Source organism: Petromyzon marinus, chromosome 77 (genome assembly GCF_048934315.1).
Source record: "Petromyzon marinus isolate PM22_M1 ecotype Great Lakes invasive population chromosome 77, UKy_Petmar_22M1.pri1.0, whole genome shotgun sequence".
NCBI classification, from domain to species: Eukaryota; Metazoa; Chordata; class Hyperoartia; order Petromyzontiformes; family Petromyzontidae; genus Petromyzon; species Petromyzon marinus.
In genome coordinates, this window is record NC_133743.1 from 4575984 (window position 1) to 4598148 (window position 22165).

At 47.1% G+C, this 22165-nt stretch overlaps 2 long non-coding RNA genes across 3 annotated transcripts in view; one reads left to right on the forward strand and one right to left on the reverse strand.

Annotated features, from left to right (window-relative positions):
* Nucleotides 1-320: 320 nt before the first annotated feature.
* On the forward strand, nucleotides 321-6585 carry LOC116957583 (uncharacterized). Its single transcript, XR_004405198.2, has 3 exons — nucleotides 321-2039; nucleotides 3926-4019; nucleotides 5796-6585. It is a non-coding gene; the product is annotated as an uncharacterized LOC116957583 (long non-coding RNA).
* A 2212-nt stretch (nucleotides 6586-8797) lies between these two features.
* Nucleotides 8798-22165, reverse strand: part of LOC142907319 (uncharacterized) — a 38184-nt gene continuing 24816 nt past the window's right edge. For both annotated transcript variants that reach the window (XR_012930944.1, XR_012930943.1), the window contains one exon: nucleotides 8798-15064. This is a non-coding gene — a long non-coding RNA (uncharacterized LOC142907319). The remainder of the gene's footprint in view (nucleotides 15065-22165) is intronic.

The following is a 22165-nucleotide window of genomic DNA, read 5'->3' on the forward strand; positions in this document are numbered from 1 at the left end:
TCAGCACCACCCATCACCACCCATCACCACCAGCCATCACCACCCATCGTCACCACCCACCACCACCACTGCCCACCGTCACATTCACCACCAATCATAATCACCACCCATCGTCCTCACCACCCATAATCATCAAAACCAATCATCAGCATCAATACCCGTTATCATCACCAACCATCATCAGCAGGAACACCCATCATCATCAACACCCATCATTATAACCATCATCACCACCAACCATCATCATCATTGCCACAAATGACCCAGCATTACCACCACCCATCACCACCGATCATCACCATCACCCAACATCATTAAGACCACCACCACATATCATCATCACCAGCCATCAACCATCATTATCATCAACACCCACCATCATCACCAACCATCATTATCACCATCCATCACCATAATCACAACCACTCTTCATAATCACCACCCATCATCACCACCAATACCGATTACCAGCCATCATCACTACCACCCATCACCAGACATCACCACCTCCACCAACATCACCACCCATCTTCATTAGGACCACAAGCCATCACCATCATCACAAACCATCACCAATCATCACCACCACCACCCACCCATCATAACCACCACACCTCATCATGACATCCCAACACCCATCATCATCACAACCACCACCACCACCACCCATCATCAGCATCAACACCCATCATCATCACCAGCCAACACAATCATCTCACACCATCACCCATCATAACCACCACCCATTATCATCACCAATCATCATCATCATTACCACCACAACAACCCATCACCATCATCACACACCATCACCCATCATGATCAACACCACCACCCAGCCATTATAGGCACCACCCATCATCATCACCACCAATCACCCACCATCATCACCACCCTCATCCATCATCACCACCCATTACAATCATCACCCCCCATCATAATAACCACCCATCATTAGCCATCACCACCACCACCACCCTCCAACCACCACCACCACCCACCAACCAACAAAACCACCCACTAACCACCATCACCATGTTGTATATATAGGCCTTTTTTCAAAAAATTATGTTAAGAATTATTCTTCATAATAAAGGTTTTTGGATTAGATTGCGTTATTTATAAATGTGTCGTAACCCTCCACCACCCGACACGGCCAAACAGTAAAAAATGTGTCACGTTTACAAAAGACAAATAGTTCACTACTTTAGCCCACCGTTGCGTTGAAAAGTGAATCAACATCATTTAAAATTTTAGTACGACGTTTCGCTGGTAATTACATCCAGCTTCATCGGGCAATTCGCCAGAATGGTAAAACCCTCACTTGCTCCCGGTCTTAAATAGAGCAGCAGGGTGAGCGTAGCAAGGGCGTCATCGTCCAGCATGGCCGGTAGCGCACTCAACGCCTCGTTGTCCGTCCAGCCGGCCATCTCTTGATGAGCAAGAAAGCGGCGTTGAAAGGCCCCCCAGTCGCCGCCATCTGAAACGAACTCCTTCAACACCGGCAGGCGTTGTTGAAACGATGGCTTCGTCTCTGAGAGGTGCCGCGCGCCATTTCCGGCCTCTCCGCCGGTGTTGGAGGGGCTGGGGACACCCATCGGCGGTCGCGCAGGTGATGACGATGCGCCCGCCGATTGGTCCTGACAGCGGGCGTCCGTTGGTGATGACGTCACCACCGCTGATTGGCCCACAGCGTCCACGTGGAGCTGCGACCCTCCAATCGCCGTGGCGGACACTGTCATGGCGGCAAATCCGAAATCTGGTGACTGTGTTTCGGCGGGAATGGCCGTTGAACGGCGTTCGTCTCTCTGCCGCCTTTGCGCCCGCAGCCCCGCGCGGTTAATTTCCTCCAGCGTGGAAGCCGCGGCATACAGCAGCTCAGCCAGTCGAGAGTGAGCCGCCTGCAACCCGTCCTCCATCGGCGGCCACTCCTCCAGCGGCGGCTGCTGTTGGGGCATCTGGGGTATCCCAGGATCGTCGGCCGCGGCCTCTGGCGCAATCCCAGGCGAGCCGTCCTCCTCCTGGGGTTCCTGTGATCGGTTTGTACTCCTTGTGTCCATTTTAAGACCACTTCTGACACCAGTTGTAGTGGGTTCCAGGACACGGAGATGGCAGAATAGAAGCAGCACTATTTATTTAAACCTTAACAAGGGTTACACTAGAAGGGGTAGCGGCCCCTCCACCCGTATAACTCAGGAACACACCCCAGGCTCTCTAGCCTAAGCTCTAGGCTCCCAGTTCCTCCTGGTAGGGCTCTAAGGGAGGCTATCAGATCCGGCCCTGGTTAGGCACAGATCTCGGCACCCCGCCGACCAGACCGGCCCTTAGAAGGACTCTGACTCTGGGGCTCTGGGGCCACACCACTGGCTTGCTGTGCCGGCCCTGAAAAGGGCAGCGGTCACAGGAGTTCCAGGGTCTCACCTAGCTGGCCTTCTTTCTTCACTGGTTGCTTCAGCCTCGGGCCCCACACTCTGCCCCGAGCTCCCTGGCTCCCCGCACTTTATACCCACTGGAGCCTTAGCGGACGTTGTAGCCACCAAGGTGTGGGTGAACCACACCTTCCCGTGCCATGTGTTTATTCCCCATAGCACCCCTACATATACATAGGAGGCTCCTTGATCAATTACTTTTAGTAGACATGGCTTGGTGGTGATGGGAAGACGTAATGATCGAGTGTGGCAGAGGATGGGTTTAGAACTTAAGCTTATGGAATTGGTCTCAACATGCCCACAAAAACATGACTTGTAAAGGTTCACTGCCATGTGATGAATATTTCTCAATAGCAGGTCCTGTTGTGTGGTAAAACGTATTTACAGGGATCTTAAAATTAGTTCTGTGACACTCCAGGTCCTTTGTTAGTTTTGAAGATCACATTGATTATATTGGTAAAAAGACAAAAATAAAAATTGGTTTTCTGTATCGACACAAGCACTGCTTCCCCCCAATGTTCCGTTTGGAATTTATAAAAGCTACCATACTGCCTCTACTTGACTACTGTGACATCGTGTATAAATCAGCCCCAAGTACTGTACTGAAGAAGCTTGATTCCATCTATCACTCGGCCTTAAGATTTGCATTTAACTGCCCATATAGGACTCACCACTGTGATCTCTACATTGGGTCAAACTTAACATCTCTTAATGTTCGACGGCTTGTGCACCAGATCTTATTTATTCACGATGTACTTACAAAAAATTCCGCAGACTACCTACTGGATCTCCTCTGTTTCAAAGAACAAATTTGATCTCAGGTCTTCGCTCATTTACCAGCTTCACATTCCCTATTGCCGTACAAAAACTGGAGGAAGGGCCTTTGCTATTGATGCCCCCAGGGTCTGGAATGCTATTGCTAATAAACTGCAACTTGAATCACTACCTATGAGATCTTCACTCAAAACTGCTCTAGAGGAGTTGTACAACCCTAGCTGCCACTGCTTTTCAGTGGCCTAAAATATGGCTCTAGATTTTGGTGTAATAATTTATTTATGTAGTTTATTGTTAAAAATTCGGTCACAGTCCCTATGATTACTGTTACATTGGATTTATGGCTTTTATTTTGGTGATTTCGAAAAGTTTTTTTTTGTTTTGGCCATGTTTTTGTTTATTGTAGTACGGAGTTAGACTGATGGCCTTAATCTTAGTTGTCTTGTGGTTGTTGTTGTTATTTGACTTGCATCCCACTGGGATTTTTGCACACAGCATTGGTGTACGGTGCTATTTCAGGAATATTTTGATGTTTTTTCCTGGATTTTCTGTTTGCACAGTCACATAATCACTTTAAGATGTTTTCTTGTTCATGTTTTTTGTTTGTTGCGGTTGCACCCGATTCAAGAGCCCACAGGGCTATACCAAATAAATGAACTAACTAACTAACTTGTTCTCTAATTCATTACTCGTCCTTTGAATTAATTTTCTGTTCTTCGTAGGCCGGGAGTCGTCGTGCCAGTCGACCACGTGGGGGACATTATGGACAAAGTGGACCCTTTTCCAGGCCAGAGTCACACGCATCGCTCCCCAAAGGTGTGTATGGGGTCTGTGGGGGTCAATCACACAACATTCTCTCCAAAACTAGCACACAGTGTCACCACACCATCACACCAAAATATCACTACACCACCTCTCCACATCACCACCAATTAAATACACCATCATAGAGCCTCATCATGTCTCTATACCATCACAAGACACCATCTCTCTAGAACATTCCACTACTTCACCTCTTCATATAACATCAGCTCCCGACACCATCACCCAATCTCCCCACCATGCAAACACTTGAAGTGGCCATTTATTACCAACTCGCGGGAAGTACTGGCATTGCGCGGATAGAAAATATATTTCAAATGTTCTCTTAAAAACGTATGTATACATACACAAATACTAAGCTATTGTGAAAGCCCGGTAGGCCGTTTGTCCATTTCTCGACCAATAAAATAATAAGAGGCTTGCACAAGTTCAAAAAGTTATAGAAAGTGGGGGGTAAATAGTTAATTCAAAAGGTTTCCGAAAATTGTCGACCCCCCCCCCCGCCCTAAAAAATATCTTTACCCGCACGTAGGTATATATACCTACACACCCTATATACAGAGGAAGTGGTATCTATTGCTCTGGAGTTGTATTTACTGACTGTACAGTAGTATCTACTGAGTGAGTAGTTGCTACTCTTTAGTAGTATTCTTGGTTCTTTCGGTAAAGTGATGTAGAAGGGAAATAATAAAAATAAAACAATATAATAAAATTCTCACGTTTCGCCCACAACACAAGCAGCCGTCCTCAGGTGAAGAAACAGAGCTGTCATAAAGACAGCGTCTTAATGAACACCGCTAAGCTTGGCAGCGTGTTTTAAGCTGGGTGGGAGGAGGAGAGAGCCTTGACAAAGGAGTTTACATATCAGAGGAATTTAGCATATTGATGAGGGAGAAATCCCCCCCCACCCTCCACCGATGACACGCGTGCGTTGCTAGGGGCAACCCCCATCCAGCTTGAGCGGGGTGGGGGGATAAATAAAGAAAAAAGCACTAAAAAGTTAATTTAACTACTTTAATGTTTACGGATGGGAAAACGGTACAGCCTATGCCAAATCCCTCTCAAGCGCGTGTATGCTGAGACTTTTATATATAAGATTAAGACAGAATTATATAAATCAGTCGCATGAATTATGTCTGTTAGTTGATTGGAAATTGCCATTCCAGGTGCCCACTATGGGCGCTGCTGTGAAATTTGTCCAGAGTATGGGCTTCCAGATCTTTATAATTGAACATTCTGTGGAAACAATTTCCAGTGATGATTGTTGCCAACAATTGCTATGAAATCTTCGCAGTCGATTAAAGCCTTAAGCGCATGTATGGGGTTTGTGAGGATATATGAGGATGTAACATTTATTTGGATTCTGTAGGGGTTGGGATATTTAGGGGTTAGGGCTACACGTACGTGATAAAAGTAATGATGGATAAGGTGTTATGTTAACATCAGGTGATTGTGTATATTCTACTGTGTGCTAAGCAAGTTTGAATGAGTGAACGTGGATGTCTGCATCTGTACATAGATGTGTATGCATTTGTGTTTGGGTTTATCTGCACGTCCATGTTTGCGTGCCTGAAGGAAGCTTCCACTCCGCGTGCTCACTGAGATTCTAGAAAAACGTTTGGATTCATCTGCTACCAAAATACTGAAAACATCAGGAGACCGTGGATGAAGTACAAATAAAGCATGGAAAAAATGTTTTCAGTTAGGAATCTGAACAAGACCAAGCACAGATCATGCATCACCGATGACAACCTCCACGCTGTTTTACAGATTGCTACTGCACAAGACCTAAAGCCAGACATCGACGGACTGACCTCAGGAAAATGGTGTCAGCTATCCAACCAGGAAACAAATACAAATTGATCAATGGATGTGGAAGGTGTTTGATATGGTGTCTCAAGGTGAGGTGGGATCTACAGTGAGGGAATAAAGTATTTGATCCCCTGCTGATTTTGTATGTTTGCCCACTGACAAAGAAATGATCAGTCTAATTTTAATAGTAGGTTTATTTCAACAGTGAGAGACAGAATAACAACAAAAAATCCAGAAAAACGCATGTCAAAAATGTTATAAATTTATTTGCATTTTAATGAGGGAAATAAGTATTTGACCCCCTCTCAATCAGAAATATTTCTGGCTCCCAGGTGTCTTTTATACAGGTAACGAGCTGAGATTAAGACCACACTCTTAAAGGGAGTGCTCGTAATCTCAGCTTATTACCTGTATAAAAGACACCTGTCCACAGAAGCAATCAATCAGATTCCAAACTCTCCACCAAGGCCAAGACCAAAGAGCTCTCCAAGGATGTCAAGGACAAGATTGTAGACCTACACAAGGCTGGAATGGGCTACAAGACCATTGCCAAGCAGCTTGGTGAGAAGGTGACAACAGTTGGTGTGATTATTCGCAAATGGAAGAAACACAAAATAACTATCAATCTCCCTCGGCCTGGGGCTCCATGCAAGATCTCACCTCGTGGAGTTGCAATGATCATGAGAACGGTGAGGAATCAGCCCAGAACTACACGGGAGGATCTTGTCAATGATTTCAAGGCAGCTGGGACCATAGTCACCAAGAAAACAATTGGAAACACTATGCCGTGAAGGACTGAAATCCTGCAGCGCCCGCAAGGTCCCCCTGCTCAAGAAAGCACAGATAATGCCCGTCTGAAGTTTGCCAATGAACATCTGAATGATTCAGACAATTGGGTGAAAGTGTTGTGGTCAGATGAGACCAAAATGGAGCTCTTTGGCATCAACTCAACTCGCCGTGTTTGGAGGAGGAATGCTGCCTATGACCAAGAACACCATCCCCACCGTCAAACATGGAGGTGGAAACATTATGCTTTGGGGGTATTTTTCTGCTAAGGGGACAGGACAACTTGACCGCATCAAAGGGACGATGGACGGGGCCATGTACCGTCAAATCTTGGGTGAGAACCTCCTTCCCTCAGCCAGGGCATTGAAAATAGGTCGTGGATGGGTATTCCAGCATGACAATGACCCAAAACACACGGCCAATGCAACAAAGGAGTGGCTCAAGAAGAAGCACATTAAGGTCCTGGAGTGGCCTAGCCAGTCTCCAGACCTTAATCCCATAGAAAATCTGTGGAGGGAGCTGAAGGTTCGAGTTGCCAAACATCAGCCTCGAAACCTTAATGACTTGGAGAAGATCTGCAAACAGGAGTGGGACAAAATCCCTCCTGAGATGTGTGCATATCTGGTGGCCAAGTACAAAAAACGCCTGACCTCTGTGATTGCCAACAAGGGTTTTGCCACCAAGTACTAAGTCATGTTTTGCAGAGGGGTCAAATACGTATTTCCCTCATTAAAATGCAAATCAATTTATAACATTTTTGACATGCGTTTTTCTGGATTTTTTGTTGTTATTCTGCCTCTCACTGTTAAAATAAACCTACCATTAAAATTATAGACTGATAATTTCTTTGTCAGTGGGCAAATGTAAAAAAATCAGCAGGGGATCAAATACTTTTTTCCCCTCACTGTACTTGATATGTACAGGACCAGACAACATCACCTTATTAACTTCATATGCCACAGATTGCACATTAGATCAGAGCACAATTATTTGTTTTGTCATAGTTCTGAATGTCTCAACTGGGACTAAAAAGTTAAACAAAGTTCATGTAATAAACAGTGCTTGTTAATATTTGTCTGTTGTTTAAAAGAAATACGTTTGTTACCAAATCTCATTTTCAATAAATTGTACAATAGTTGTACACTTGAATAGTGTGCTGGTCTTTAAAGGTATTGAATTTTGTTTATACTGCGACTGATACTCCAGCTGTTATGGAGTGAGTCATGCAGCCAGCTATGGCTGCAAAGTTTGGTCGTACATGTTATGTATGTATCGTTTATTTAGGCCGTAAGGTGAAGACGTTTTACGTTTAATCCCGTTCCCATATATGGGGCACTAAATTATTTTCATTCTAATAAAAATATCCATTGTTTTTGGGCGTGAAAATAAAAGTTCTCCATGTGTAATCCTGCAGTTTATTTTTATTACTGTTTAAAGTCGGCAATAGTTATTTCCTCGCGTAATTATATTTTGATCATCAGTGATGAGGCTTCGCGGAACAATCGTCACGTGCTTCCCGCTAGACCAATAAGGTGGCCGCTTTTTTGGGACAGGTAAACATTAGTCCAAGATGGCTGCGCCCTTGTTGTCAATATCAAGTAGTGAAGAAGAGGAAATTACGGCCAGACCTCCTTCAAAAGTCCGTAAAAAGTATTTTAAACAATGCTACATGCATCTCATGCCCATAAAGAAAGAACAAAGGATTTTACACGCACACGGTGGGATACATTCAAAAACTGCGTCAAACGGTGGCTTCTTTTGCAAGGTGAGAATCAGAGAATAGCAGAAACATACAAACATTGTCTAGAAATCGAGTTTGACAATGTTCCCGAAGACGCTGGGTTTCACTCCACTTGCTACAGGCGTTTCATTGACAAAGAGCGCTTGGATGCGGCCGAGAAACGGGCCACACAGCGTCCTGAAGCTCAAGATCAAGGCCAGTCTGTGCCATCGGGTAGTAACGTTAGTATCGCTACAGTTGATTGTCCGACAAAGAAACTTAGGTCCAGGACCAGCCTGCCAGTAGCTTGTGCTGGTCCTGTGCTTCCTGCCTTTTGCATAATTTGTAAGAAAACGGACAAGTACATTATTGTGGGAGGCAAACGCCAGAAGGACCATCTTTCACAGGCAGAAACGTTGTCAGCAGGTAGGTAAAAACAAAACACACACACAAACACGTTTGAACTTTTATTCCCTTATGCTGGGTACCATGGCTAACTTTCAATTACAATTACATAATTTATGTAATGTTTATTTTACAGTCAGAGACAGATTTGCATTGTTTTGCATACAGCCAGAACACTCAATATTGTTTAACTCTTAACACAGTTTTTTATTATTTTAATCAGTATGTATTTATTTACAGGCGAGTTGCTGAAAGCTGCTGAGATGAAGACACTAGCATTCTTGTGCATATTCGAGACAAAGAATGTGCGTCTCTGGAGGTGCGATACCACAAGTCCTGTTATAGACAGTACACCAGGTTCTTGACAAAGTCTAGTGCATCAGTTACTGTGACCTCAGAAGAACAGTGAGTTATTAATATTTTATATTATTAAATAATAATTAATAATTCCCTCACATTTTCACATTTCAAAAGTAAAGCAATGACCATCTATATTATCGATTTGTCTGTAAACACAGTCTTGACTGCACAACTATTGCACCAGTCATTCAAAATGAAAAAATGTTTAGTAAATTGTTAAGGTAGAAGAAACGAGAAATAATTTTCTTGCTGAAGAATAAAAAAAATCTCAAATTACTTTGTCAGGTTTCGATTTGCCACTATTTATACGACATAAAATTGAAGCCATTGTGCAATAGTTATGGCACAAAGTAATACATCTTTTCTGTTTTTAACGTGCTTTCTTTTCAGAAATGAGCCAACCTTCGATGCCAGCTACAAGATCTTCTGTGAGAGGATCATCCGCCATAGAACAATGACTCGGCTAAGAAGGATCTTTTAAATCTGGTGAAAAAACCATGAAGATCTTGAAGCGTCAAACTACAGGTAATTTGAATACCACAAATGTCTTTGGGATCTTTGGAAAGAACGTTTAAGCAACATTCTTTTTCTAACAAAAATGGAATTCATAATAATCATATTTTATAACGTGTAGAATCTGTTAACAGTGTATTTTAACTTAAAAACAAATTCAGTGTGAATATATCTTTATTTACACCATTGTGATCATCTTTCACTCTATCTTTTTGATTCAGGCAGGATAAATTGAAGAGGTTGGCCCGTGATTTCCCCCCAGCTGATGTTTCACTCCCCCCAAGAAGCGCAACATAAGTGAGATGGTTTTCGTTGAGACATTGTCTGCAGATAAGCTGATAGGCTACCTCATCCATCAGGTACAGAAACAACAGTCAACTGAGGTAACTAGCGAAAGTGACTGTGAAAACAGGGCTAGTGCAAAAAGCTGGTCCAATGGCCTCCATCAATACTGCAGAGGACACGAGGACACATTAATATTAAAGATGTTTCTGTGTGACTCTCCCGGTATGAAATGCCCGTGGCCACCCACATCAGATGACCTAAATGTGAGCGAGGCAAAATCTGTCGTTCCAATTGAACTGTACAATCTGATTTCCTGGATTATTGGTGCAACTGAGGAACCAACACTGGCCTATTATGTTGATATTCCAGATGACTTGAACCTAAAAGTGATATCTATCTGTCAAGACATTGTGTATCTTGCATCTAAGGGTCGGAGGCAGACCCCTAAATCATTGTCTTGGTCTAACGGTTCGCCATTTAACAGGTTCATCACAAATTGCGTCACTTCTAAATAGACTAGGACATTGTGCATCATGGGACACAGTTGTCAGTCTAGACACTAGCCTTGCCCAACTTCAACTGGTAGAGGGCAGAAACAAAATACCAAAGGGATTCTCAAAGAAGGTTCCTACGGTACTTGTATGGGACAATATTGACTTTGGGGAGGAGACACTGTCAGGTCGTGGAACTACCCACCAAAGAAATGGGATTATGCTGCAAAGTTCTGTAGTTGAACCTGTGTCAACAGACAACCACTACAGAAGGGAGTTTCCTCATTGAAAGTACCCCCTAGCATCCCTGTCGAACAGTACCATCATTCTAAAAGACAAGGACCACAGCACTTGTTTAATCAGGAAAGTGTTCCATTACAGGCGGACACATACAAATTGAACACGGTGTCTGCTGTACAAACTGAACTGGCATATGTTTTTGTAAAGTCCATAGATGCTGAAAGATGCACAATACCAAGCTGGACAGGTTTCCATACATTACGTCAAGGTGATGGCACTCTGCAAAAGTCAGCACTGTATTATCTTCCAGTCATTGAGGCTTCACCAACAGAAATGTCAACAGTAAACACAATTCTGAAGCGAAGTGTCCAAATTGCTAATTAGCTAGAACTGGACCATATAGTGTTAGTTTTTGACCAAGCTATATATGCTAAAGCACAGCAAATCCGCTGGAAAGATGACTTTACTCAGCGTATAGTGATTAGACTAGGTGAATTTCACACCTGCATGTCCTACCTGAGCATTCTAGGAAAAAGGTTTGGAGATGCACGACTGCAAGACATACTCATTGAGTCCGAAGTTGTTGCCCCAGGATCCATCAATGGAGTGATCAGTGGTCATCATTACAAGCGCAGCATGAGGGCACACAAACTTCTGTACGAGAGTCTGCAACACATCAGACTTCTCACCTTCTTAGATTCTCTGCCACCAGAGGAGAGATATGAGTGTCTGGATGTCATCAATGAGATCAAATGTGCATTCCCGGACAGAACAATGGATGTTTTGTGTGCAAATGAGAAATTTGACAAAATGTGTTCGAAATATGAAGACTTTGTTAAAAGAGGAAGTGCATAAAACCCAACGTTTGCCTTCTGGAGTTCATACATCGACATGGTACAGATACTCCTTCAATTTGTGAAAGCAACACCAGAATCTGATTGGCAGCTTCACCTGTCAACAGTGCACTTGATGATGGCATGGTTTTTTGCGTACAGTCGTGTAAATTATGCTAGGTATTTACCTTCATACTGGCTGGAAATGGTCAATTTGCCCCTCACACATCCTTCTTGCCATAGTGAGCTCAGTGTTAAAGTCCAGTGGACTGTCCAACGTCAAAGTGTCCATGGATTTGCCTCGATTGCTTGTGACCAGGCCATTGAGCAAACATGCAACAGAGATTCCAAGACAAAGGGTGGTTGGACAGGCAGGGTTAACACAGAATCGGGCTGCAGTATATCACTGGATATTGTCGCAACATGAAAGGGCTGCCATAGCAAGACAATGTGAGGCAATGGCAGGTAAATCTCCCAATATAAGGAAACGAAAAGACCTTGACAGCACACGAATTCATGCTGATGAAAGGGCTGTGACCAGAATAATTTCCACCATAGATTCCATACTAAATCCTTTTGACATACACCAAGATGGCATTGTGTGTCTTAGCTCTAGGACAGTAGCAGCTGAAGAAATCATGAGGGATTTTCTCCAGAAAAGGGGGAAAATGCTGTCAAAGAGTTTATGGACCAAAGACTGTTATCACCATCAGTTGACATATTAGCTCCCATCGAAAGGTGGAGACTGTTTAGTTGACAAAGTTCCGACAGATGGAGCTATTCTCTTTAATGGCATGGCAGTCATTCAAGCCATTCTATCAATACCAAGTACCTTTGGAGAGCTTGCAGAGACCATACTGCAGTACATAGTCAAGCTTGCTCTGAAACACAACTGTACACGGATAGACTTTGTGATTGACCAGTATCCGAAAATGAGTATTAAAAACCTAGAACGGTCACGTAGAGCTGGTGGTGGTACACAACTGGTGAAAATTTATGGACGGGATCAGAAGACACCAACACAATGGAAAAAGTTTCTATCAGATGGAACAAACAAAGAAGAACTGGCAGAATGCCTCTATGTTGTGTGGCGAGAGGCTGATCTTACCACTGTGGGCAAGGACTTAAGCTTGTACATAGCACATGGAGACCTGTGTCACTGCGTGGCTGTAATCGACGGTTTACAAACTCTCAGTGCTGTTGAAGATCTGACATGTGATCATGAGGAATGTGACACCAGGGTGTTTTAACATGCACAACATGCTGCACAGGAACATCAAACTGTAGTCATCAAGAGCCCTGATACTGATGTGGCAGTGATTGCTTTAAGTCTGCAGCCAGATTTACCATGTAGGTTGTATTTTTTCACGGGGGTTGGCAACAAAACAAGGCTCATTGACTTAGCTAAGGTGTCATCAGCTCTTGGCACAAGTGTCTGTTTGGCACTTATTGGGATCCATACCTTCTCAGTTTGTTTCTCTACAAGTGCCTTTTATGGCAAAGGCAAAAGAAAGGCATTTTCTGTTGCTTGTGAGAAAGAGCAATATCTGACTGCTTTTACAAATCTGGGTAGCAGTTTTAACCTAGACCAGTCTACCTTTGAGCTACTTTGCACACATGTGTGCCACCTGTATGGCCAGTCATCTGCCGAAAATGTGAACGATGCAAGATACAAAGCATTCTGTATGGCATCATCAGCTTTGCCAGAACTATCCATGCCCCCGACAAGTGACGCCCTGTACCAACACTGCAAAAGGGCAACCTACCAAGCAGCCATAATGAGACATTCTCTGAAAGGTATAATGTGTGCCCCTTCACCCGTTGGCAATGGGTGGCACCTCGAGGATGATGAGTTAACAGTGACCTGGATGACCAGAAATCCTGCCCCTGAAAGTGTGTTGCAGGCAGTCCACTGCAGTTGCAAGCATAGCAAATGTGAGACTGGAAGATGTTCCTGTATGTCTGCAAGACTGTCTTGTACTGATTTATGTCGGTGCCAAAATTGTGCAAATGTTTCACAGGAAACAGAAGACCTACATGGGATGATGGCTCTGATAGTGATAGGGATGATACCGATGAGTAAATATGCACTGTGTTATAATTTAAGGTGATTTTGAGCTGTAAAGAATCTGTTGTAGAATTGTAATTTTTTTGGCAGCATTCAAAAATAAGGGGACAGCATTTCGAGTCATTTCAGCCAACTTGGGCCAAAGTGTGCTTATATTTGTATCTTTCTGTGATTACACAGTACCTACTGAAAATTTGGATGTATAAAACATCACAGTTTTGCTAAATTTATAATGTTTATGTTTAATTTTGCTTAGTGCCAATCCGTAAAGTTGAAGCATATTTTACACAAATGTGCCATATTTCATGGTCTACATTCACACTTAAGTATATAATTCACCAAAACCTGTCTCAAGTGTTTAGGTACATGTATAAATGTGAGTTTGAGAGATATTTTGTGTTGCTAAAATGTATATAAATAAAGTTACAAACAAAACCAGCAGCATAAGATTTTCGTTTTTTCCAATTCACAATTATATACATTTATGGATTGTGACAAAAAAACTGCAGGGTATTTTTCGGATAACTTTTAACATAGTCGATAATGGGTTTGTCTATGAAAAAATTCATTTAAAAAGTAGTGCCCAGGTGTGGGAACGAAAATCATTTTCCAGCCACTTTTTCCTAGTTCACCTTATGCCTAATTGCTAAATTTGAATCACAGTTCCTATGATCACTGTTACATTATTTTTTATAGCTTTATTTTGGTGATTTTGAAAACGTTTTGGTTTAGCCATGTTTGTTTCTTGTAGTACAGAGTTAGCCTGATAACTTTAATCTAAATTGTCTTATGATTCTTATTTGACTTGCATCCCACCGGGATTTTTGCACACAGTGTTGATATACGGTGCTTTTCTGGAAGACTTTGCTGTCTTTTCCTGGATTTTTCTGTTGCGTGTAGTCACTTTAAGATGTTCCTTGTTCATGTTTTTGTTTGTTGCGGTTGCACCCGAGTCAAGAGCCACATGGCTCAGTGTTATACCTAATAAATGAATCTGAAAAGCTTAAGTGAATTTCTGCTTGCATGTCTGAATATTGATGTGATTATCTTTGCTTGAACCCAGAGGATAATTGGGGAGTTGAAGGACTTCAGCGGGGTTAAGCGTCTCCAGGAGGAGAAGGACCTTGCGACGGAGAAACGCCTCATGGTAGAGGAGCACCTCCTTGAGGTGCAGCGCCTTGCCAGGGTGAAGTGCGGCACAGAGGAGAAGTGCTCCAGAGACTATTTCCTCAAGAAGCGCCTCGTTAAAGTGAAGTGCTTCACGGAAGAGAAGCGTCTGGAGAAGTGTCTCGCCAACGTAAAGAGCGTCGAGGAGAAGCACCTCATGGAGGTGGAGCGGTGCCTCGCCAGGACTACTACCATCACCACCACCAACGCGGCCACCTCCGCCCCACCACCGCTGGCGCCACCACCATCACCGCTGCCGCCACCTCCGCTGCCACCACCTCCGCTGCCACCATCACCACCATTGCCACCGCCACCACGGCCATCACCTCCAGCACCTCTGCTGCCACCACCGATGCCACCTCGGAGGTTGAGGAGCATGAGGAGAGAACGGAGAAAACAGAGAAGAGGGAGAAGATGGTGGTGGAGGATTAAGAGGTGGAGGAGGATGAGACAAAGGAGATGGAGGTGGTGATGCAGGGAATGAAGAGGAAGCGAGGGGGCCTCGCTCGCGTAGCGAGAGCGGTCACCTCACTCCTCCGCCGCATGCTGCTATGTGGTGGCATGTCCACCACTCAGTAGGGGTGATGGTGGTCGTGGATCGGTGCCAACCATGACCACTATCACGATACTACCCACCCACCCCGTGAAAAATGCCACATACACACACCACATGGGTCCCCGGAGAGACCGCGCCACTGGGACCACAGCTGTGGAATGAAGCTGAGCAGCAGATGCCTAGACTACAGTGGAGAACGATTGCTACGAAGACACCGCACACCACACACAAACGGGACTAGCCCAAAAGCATAGCCGGCCCCACCCTGGGCCCCTTCCATGCTGGTTTCAGCCAGGCAGTCCTCATGGGATGACCTTGCCATGGTTTCCAGGACATGAAAGGGGCAGAAGTGCCAGGGTGAGAGAGCTGGAGGGGTCTGGTATGGACAATGGACGACACCTGCCAGGTGGCAAGCCCCAGGGCCACCCTGTAAAGAATAAGGTTCAATACCATTGCTGTTGTTGGTACTATAAACTCTGTGAAATCAACCCATGACACAAAATAACATTGACTTGCTTGCAAATGCTGCCTGGGTTCGTTAAATGTGCCTTGGCTTGGGTGTGCGGTGTTCCAGTTGTGTGTGCGGTGTTCCAGTTGTGTGTGTGGAGGTACAATGACCAATATATGAGAGACAAACATATTCAGGTGATTTGCCTCTTTCACAACACTGCCACTACTCCACTGCCCCACTGATCCACTGCCCCTCGCTCCCCTATATACGGCCCTGTGTGTACATTTTTCCAAGTCTGGCACAGGCCTTTGCCACACACAATATAGACAGTGAAGATAAAACGCATCACAGGACTGTGTAGGGCATGGCGTGTGAGCCCTGTAGCTCTAAAAAGTGCTTTTGGGTTGAACTGCGTGTTGTCCAGCAGGAATTCAGTGTTTTTGAAGGGAGGATGAGATGAGACAGTGAGACAGACCCGGGTGAGTGTGGTTAGAGAGGTGTGACAGTAAGACAGACCAAGGTAAGCGAGGGAAGAGGTGAGTGTGACAGTAAGACAGACCCAGGTGAGCGAGTGTGGGTGGAGGTGTGAGTGTAGACGGCAAAACAACCCTCTACCTCCTCGCGGTGCCGGACGGGCAACTCTGTCGTGGGCAGTGCTGTGGGGGGGAGGTCCAATTTCGATTGGCTCCTCCCCTCATGGCATCTGTGTCCACCACAGGGGCTAAACCGGGGCTCTGGACAGGTGCGAGGGGCTGGTAACCCCTCCACCTTCAATTAATTACCACTAAACCGCGAATTAAGTATATAACTAATAAGCTTGTGGCGGAGGCCCCGGGGGGTATGAAGTCTCCTGGCCAAACCCCAATTGGCGGAGCCAGGAGATTGAATATCTACCCTCGGGGCTCCTCCAGAAACAACGAAAAGCCACTTCGTGTGGCCATGTGGAATGTTCGAACGCTCATTGCGGAGGAGAGGCTGCCACTCCTCTGTCAGGAGCTGGACCGGTACCGCCTGGATTTATGTGGCATTCAGGAGGTCCGGTGGACCGGTTCTGGCTCCTGCCACCATGAGGGGTGGATAGTCCTCTACTCGGGGCAGCAGACTGACAAACAACAGAGTGTGGCTCTTCTTTTGAACAAAAGAATGAAGGGGGTGTGGGAGCGTGGCGGTGAGGTGTGGGAAGCTGTAAGCCCCAGGCTACTTTGGGCACGCCTTCCCATAAACCGGAGGCGAGGAATGGTGGTCGTGGTTACTTATGCCCCCACCGAAGATGAACATCCGTGGAGGGATGCAGGCAAAGCCGATGAGTCAGATGCCTTCTATGACCTCCTGTCACAGGTGCTGGCTAAAGTGGCCCCTCGGGATAGAGTCATCATGTTGGGTGACTTCAATGCCCGAGTTGGTCATGATGCTGGCACCTGGTCTGGAGTGATTGGAGGGCATGGGCCAGATCAGCTCAATAACAACGGTAGGAGGCTGCTAGATTTTTGTGCAGCCCATGGGCTTATAATTACCAACACGCTGTTCCGGCATCGGCGCATCCACACAACATCATGGATGCATGCCGGGTCCAAGCAAGGACATTTGCTGGACTACATAGTGATGGACCAGCGGATGCGAGCCCAAGTCCTTGACACCAGGACCTACCGTGGAGCTGATCTGCCCTCTGACCATCGACTTGTCATCTGTAAGATGCGCCTGCCATTCTTCCACTCCGGTGATGGGTGTCTCAGTTATCTGATGAAAGTTGCAAACGAGAATTTCATCATCGCCTGCGGCTGGGGTTGGGATCGTCCGCCACTCCTCCTGATGTCGAGCGGTAATAAATGGGCGAGGTTTAGGACTGCCACTCATACAGCTGCATTGGCTGCTTTGGGTACACGGTCCAGACCTCCCCAGAGACCCTGGCTAACAGAGGACGTGTTCAGGATGGTTGAGAAAAAGTGACAGGCCCACTGTCATCGGCTACAGAATCCCACGTCAGAGAATGAGGAGGCTTACCACAGCCTTCGCTCGGAGGTTCGAAGAGCTGTGAGGCGCTGCAAGAATAGGTGGTGGTCACGGGTTGCTGAGGAGATGGAGTCTGCCTCAGTGGCCCGCGATCACAAATCTCTAACTCCATCAAAAAAGTAACCTGCAGCGCCACACCTATTACCATCATTAGGGGGAAAAAAACGGTGATCCAATCTCTGACCCCCAGGAACAGGTTTGCAGATTTGCTGAGCATTTCTGTGACTAGTCATCTGTGAGATGCGCCTGCCATTCTTCCACTCCGGTGGTGGGTGTACACCCAGGACCCCATTTCAACCTAAAGTGGCCTGGTCTCACAGTTATCTGATGAAAGTTGCAAGCGAGAATTTCATCATCGCTTGCGGCTGGGATTGGCATCGTCCCCGACTCCTCCTGATGTCGAGGGTAAATGGGCGAGGTTTAGGACTGTGACTCATGGAGCTGCAATGGCTGCTTTGGGTACGCGGTCCAGACCTCCCCAGAGACCCTGGCTGACAAAGGAGGTGTTCAGGATGGTTGAGAAAAAGCGACAGGCCCACTGTCATCGGCTACAGAATCCCACGTCAGAGAATGAGGAGGCTTACCGCAGCCTTCGCTCAGAGGTTCGGAGAGCCGTGAGGCGCTGCAAGGATGGGTGGTGGTCGCGGGTTGCTAAGGAGATGGAGTGTGCCTCAGTGGCCCGTGATCACAAATCTCTATTTAACTCCATCAAAAAGGTAACCAGCAGCGACACCACCTATTACCATCATTAGGGGAAAAAACGGTGATCCAATCTCCGACCCCCAGGAACAGGTTTGCAGATTTGCTGAGCATTTCTGTGAGGTCCTGGGGGAGGGAAAATCAGGAAGGAAAACATCGTGACACAAAGTGAGGATGACCCTGCTGAGGCTGCGGTGCCTCAAATATTGGAAGAAGTTACCCCCTGTGAGTGGCTGGCTGAGGTGCCATCTGTTGAAAAAGTACTGAAGGCGATCCGGAGTCTGAGACCAGGAAAGGCAGCGGGCAGAGATGATCTCCCAAGCGAAATGCTGAGAAAGGGTGGCGTTTGTGCACAGACTGCCCTATATGACATCATAACAACAGTCTGGACCACTGGACGGGTTCCGCAGGATTGGAAGGATGCCCTGGTGGTCCCCCTTTCTAAGAAGGGGGACCGCACAGACTAACAACTACAGGGGCATCTCACTCCTCAGTGTGCTGGGAAAGGTCCTGGCAAGGATTATTCAACATCGCCTTGCCAGGCACGCTGAGGAGAGGCTTGCGGAGCCCCAATGCGGTTTCAGGAAAGGGCGGCCCTGCACAGATGCCATATTTTCTGTCCGTCTGCTACAGCAGAGGTGTAGGGAATTCCAACAAGACCTACATCTCTGCTTTATTAACCTGGTCAAGGCCTATGATACCATCAGTAGGCCTGGGCTCTGGGTTGTTCTTCGTGCTTTTGGAGTACCTGACCCTCTGCTCACGATCATTAAGGACCTTCATGATGGTGAGCGGGCCCGGGTAAAACTACGTGGCCGGGAGTCAGAGCCATTCTCTGTACACCTTGGGGTGCGACAGGGATGTCCTCTGGCTCCCACATTATTTAACATCTATTTTGACCACGTAGTTCGTGAAGCCTTCAATAGCTGTACCGGGGGAATCTCCATATGGTACAGATATAATGGGAGGCTGATCGATGCCCGGGTGCGGTCAAGGGATGGCTGCCTTTTGCTCAACCACGTTATGTATACTGATGATTTGGTAATAGCTGCTCATTCAGATGAGTTGGAGACGCTGCTGCTGAGACTGGAGCGTGCCACTAAGAGGTGGGGCCTTACCATCAACCCCACCAAAACTAAGCACCTGCCTGGGTATTTTGTACCATCGGACACTCCACTCCCACAACTCCCAATCGATGATGGGGCAGTTGTGGAGAGAGTGGAGAGTTTCCCATACCTGGGCAGTGTGCTTATGACCGGCTCCAGTTTAACAGCAGAGGTCTCACTCCGAATCAGTCGAGCGGCAATATCTTTTCATCGGTTGCGTAAAGCTGTGTGGAAGCTACCTGGTTTTCTTCTTTGGTTCTTTCGGTAAAGTCACGTAGAATGAGAATAAAATAATAAACCTGGTCTGTCGCTCCGCACTAAGCTTCAGGTCTTCTCGGCGACGGTCATTCCCTCCCTTCTCTACGCTTGCAAAACGTGGACCCCCCCCAATGGAACATCTTCGCCGGTTAGAAACATTTAGGCTGGCCTGCCTACGATCCATCCTGGGTTTAACCAGACTGGATTGTGTGAGGAGCTCACAAATACTTGAAAGATCTGGGCAAGGTCCCATCGGTGAGCTCCTCCGGCAGGCAAGGCTGTGATGGCTGGGTCATGTAGCCCGCATGCCCAGCCACCGCATGCCAAAACAGCTTTTGTTCGGCCGGATCGAGGGGGCTAAACGGGCGCGGCACGGGCTAGAGAAGAGATGGAGTGATGTGGTACAGGAGGACGTGGAGCTGAGTGGACTTGCCGATGACTGGTACCAGCGGTGTCAAGATCGGCCTCTGTGGAGGAGGCTCGTGAAGGACGCTACTGGGCAGTTGGAGGTAGTCGCCCTCCAACAACAACGGGGGGTGGAGGAGCGACGCTCACAACAACGAGCGGAGTGCCGGGTGGCTAAAGCACAGCAGGTTGGCACATTAGGGGGCACAGGTAGTGCATCAGGCAGTCATCTCAGTCAGTCGACCCGTGGCATCTGGGTCTGCCCCGTGACCTCCTGCCAGCGGGCGTTCGACACTCCACGTGGCCTCAAGGTGCACATGTCCTGGCACAAGCGTCGTGGTGACGTCACCGCCACTTAGTGGCGAATGGCGGTTGTTGTTGTAGACGAGCCCAGCCAGAACATGTGGGAGTCACAGACCGTCAGGCACCACGTGGAGCGCCATGTCCGCAGCCGGCACCGCCAGCATCCAAAGCAAATCACCCGAAGGTAAAGAACAGCAGTGAGGGCACACGGCCACAGTGAAGGGGGGACATCACCACGGCCATGTTGCATAGGGGGATGTCACGGTGGCCATGATGCATAGGGGTCTTCACAGTGGCCATGTTGTATGGGGGTCTTCACAGTGGTCATGTTGCAAAGGGGGGATGTATGAGGGATGTCACGGTGGCCATGTTGCATAGGGGGATGTCACGGTGGCCATGCTGCATGGGGGTGTTCACAGTGGCCATGTCGCATGGGGGACTGTCAGTCTCTGTGAGCCTCCGTGGGTCTATACATGTCTGTATAAACATGCATTTCGAGGATTTGGCTGCCTCTAGAAATCTCCACGCGACGACGACGTAGTTATAGTGGGGGGGCCCTTACCTGGTGTGTGTAAAAAACACTATTTGGTTCTTTCAGTAAAGAAAAAAAAAACATAGTTTATAGTTTAAGTTGTTGTCACGTGTGCAGCGATCCTGGCTCTCTTCGAGCCTCGCCTGACAGAGCGCCAGGAGGAGCTGGCCGACGTCCGTGAAGTTTGGTTTTTCTCTATGGACGAGGGCAAATCCCGCGGTGGCATCTACAACGACGGCTACGACGACCAAGAAAACAAATATATCCCTGTGAGGCTCACAGAGACACAGAGAAACCCATAGATACACCCATTGAGACACCCATAGAGACCCATAGATACACCCATAACGACCAACAACTACATCCCTGTGAGACTCACAGAGACACCCACAGAGTCCCACAACAACAACAACCGCCATTCGCCACTAAGTGGTGGTGACACCACCACGACGCATGTGCCAGGCTATGTGCACCCTGAGGCCACGTGAAGTGTCGAACGCCCGCTGGCAGGAGGTCACGGGGCAGACCCAGGTGCCACGGGTCGACTGACTAAGATGACTGAGATGACTGGCTGATGCACCACCTGTGCCCCCTACTGTGCCAATCTGCTGTGCTTTAGCCACCCGGCGATCCGCTCGTTGTTGCGAGCGTCGATCCTCCGCCCTCCGTTGTTGTTGGAGGGCGACTACCTTCAACTGCCCAGTAGCATCCTTCACGAGCCTCCTCCACAGAGACCAATCTTGACACCGCTGGTTCCAGTCATCGGCAAGTCCACTCAGCTCCACGTCCTCCTGTACTAAATCACTCCATCTCTTCTCCAGCCCGTGCCACGCCCGTTTAGCCCCCTCGATCCGGCTGAACAAAAGCTGTTTCGGCATGCGGTGGCTGGGCATGCGGGCTACATGACCCAGCCAACGCAGCCTTGCCTGCCGGAGCTCACCGATGGGACCTTGCCCAGATCTTTCAAGGACTTGTGAGATCCTCACACAATCCATTCTGGTTAAACCCAGGATGGATCGTAGGCAGGCTAGCCTAAATGTTTCTAACCGGCGAAGATGTTCCATTAGGGAGGTCCACGTTTCGCAAGCGTAGAGAAGGGAAGGAATGATCGTGGCCGAAAAGACCTGAAGCTTAGTGTGG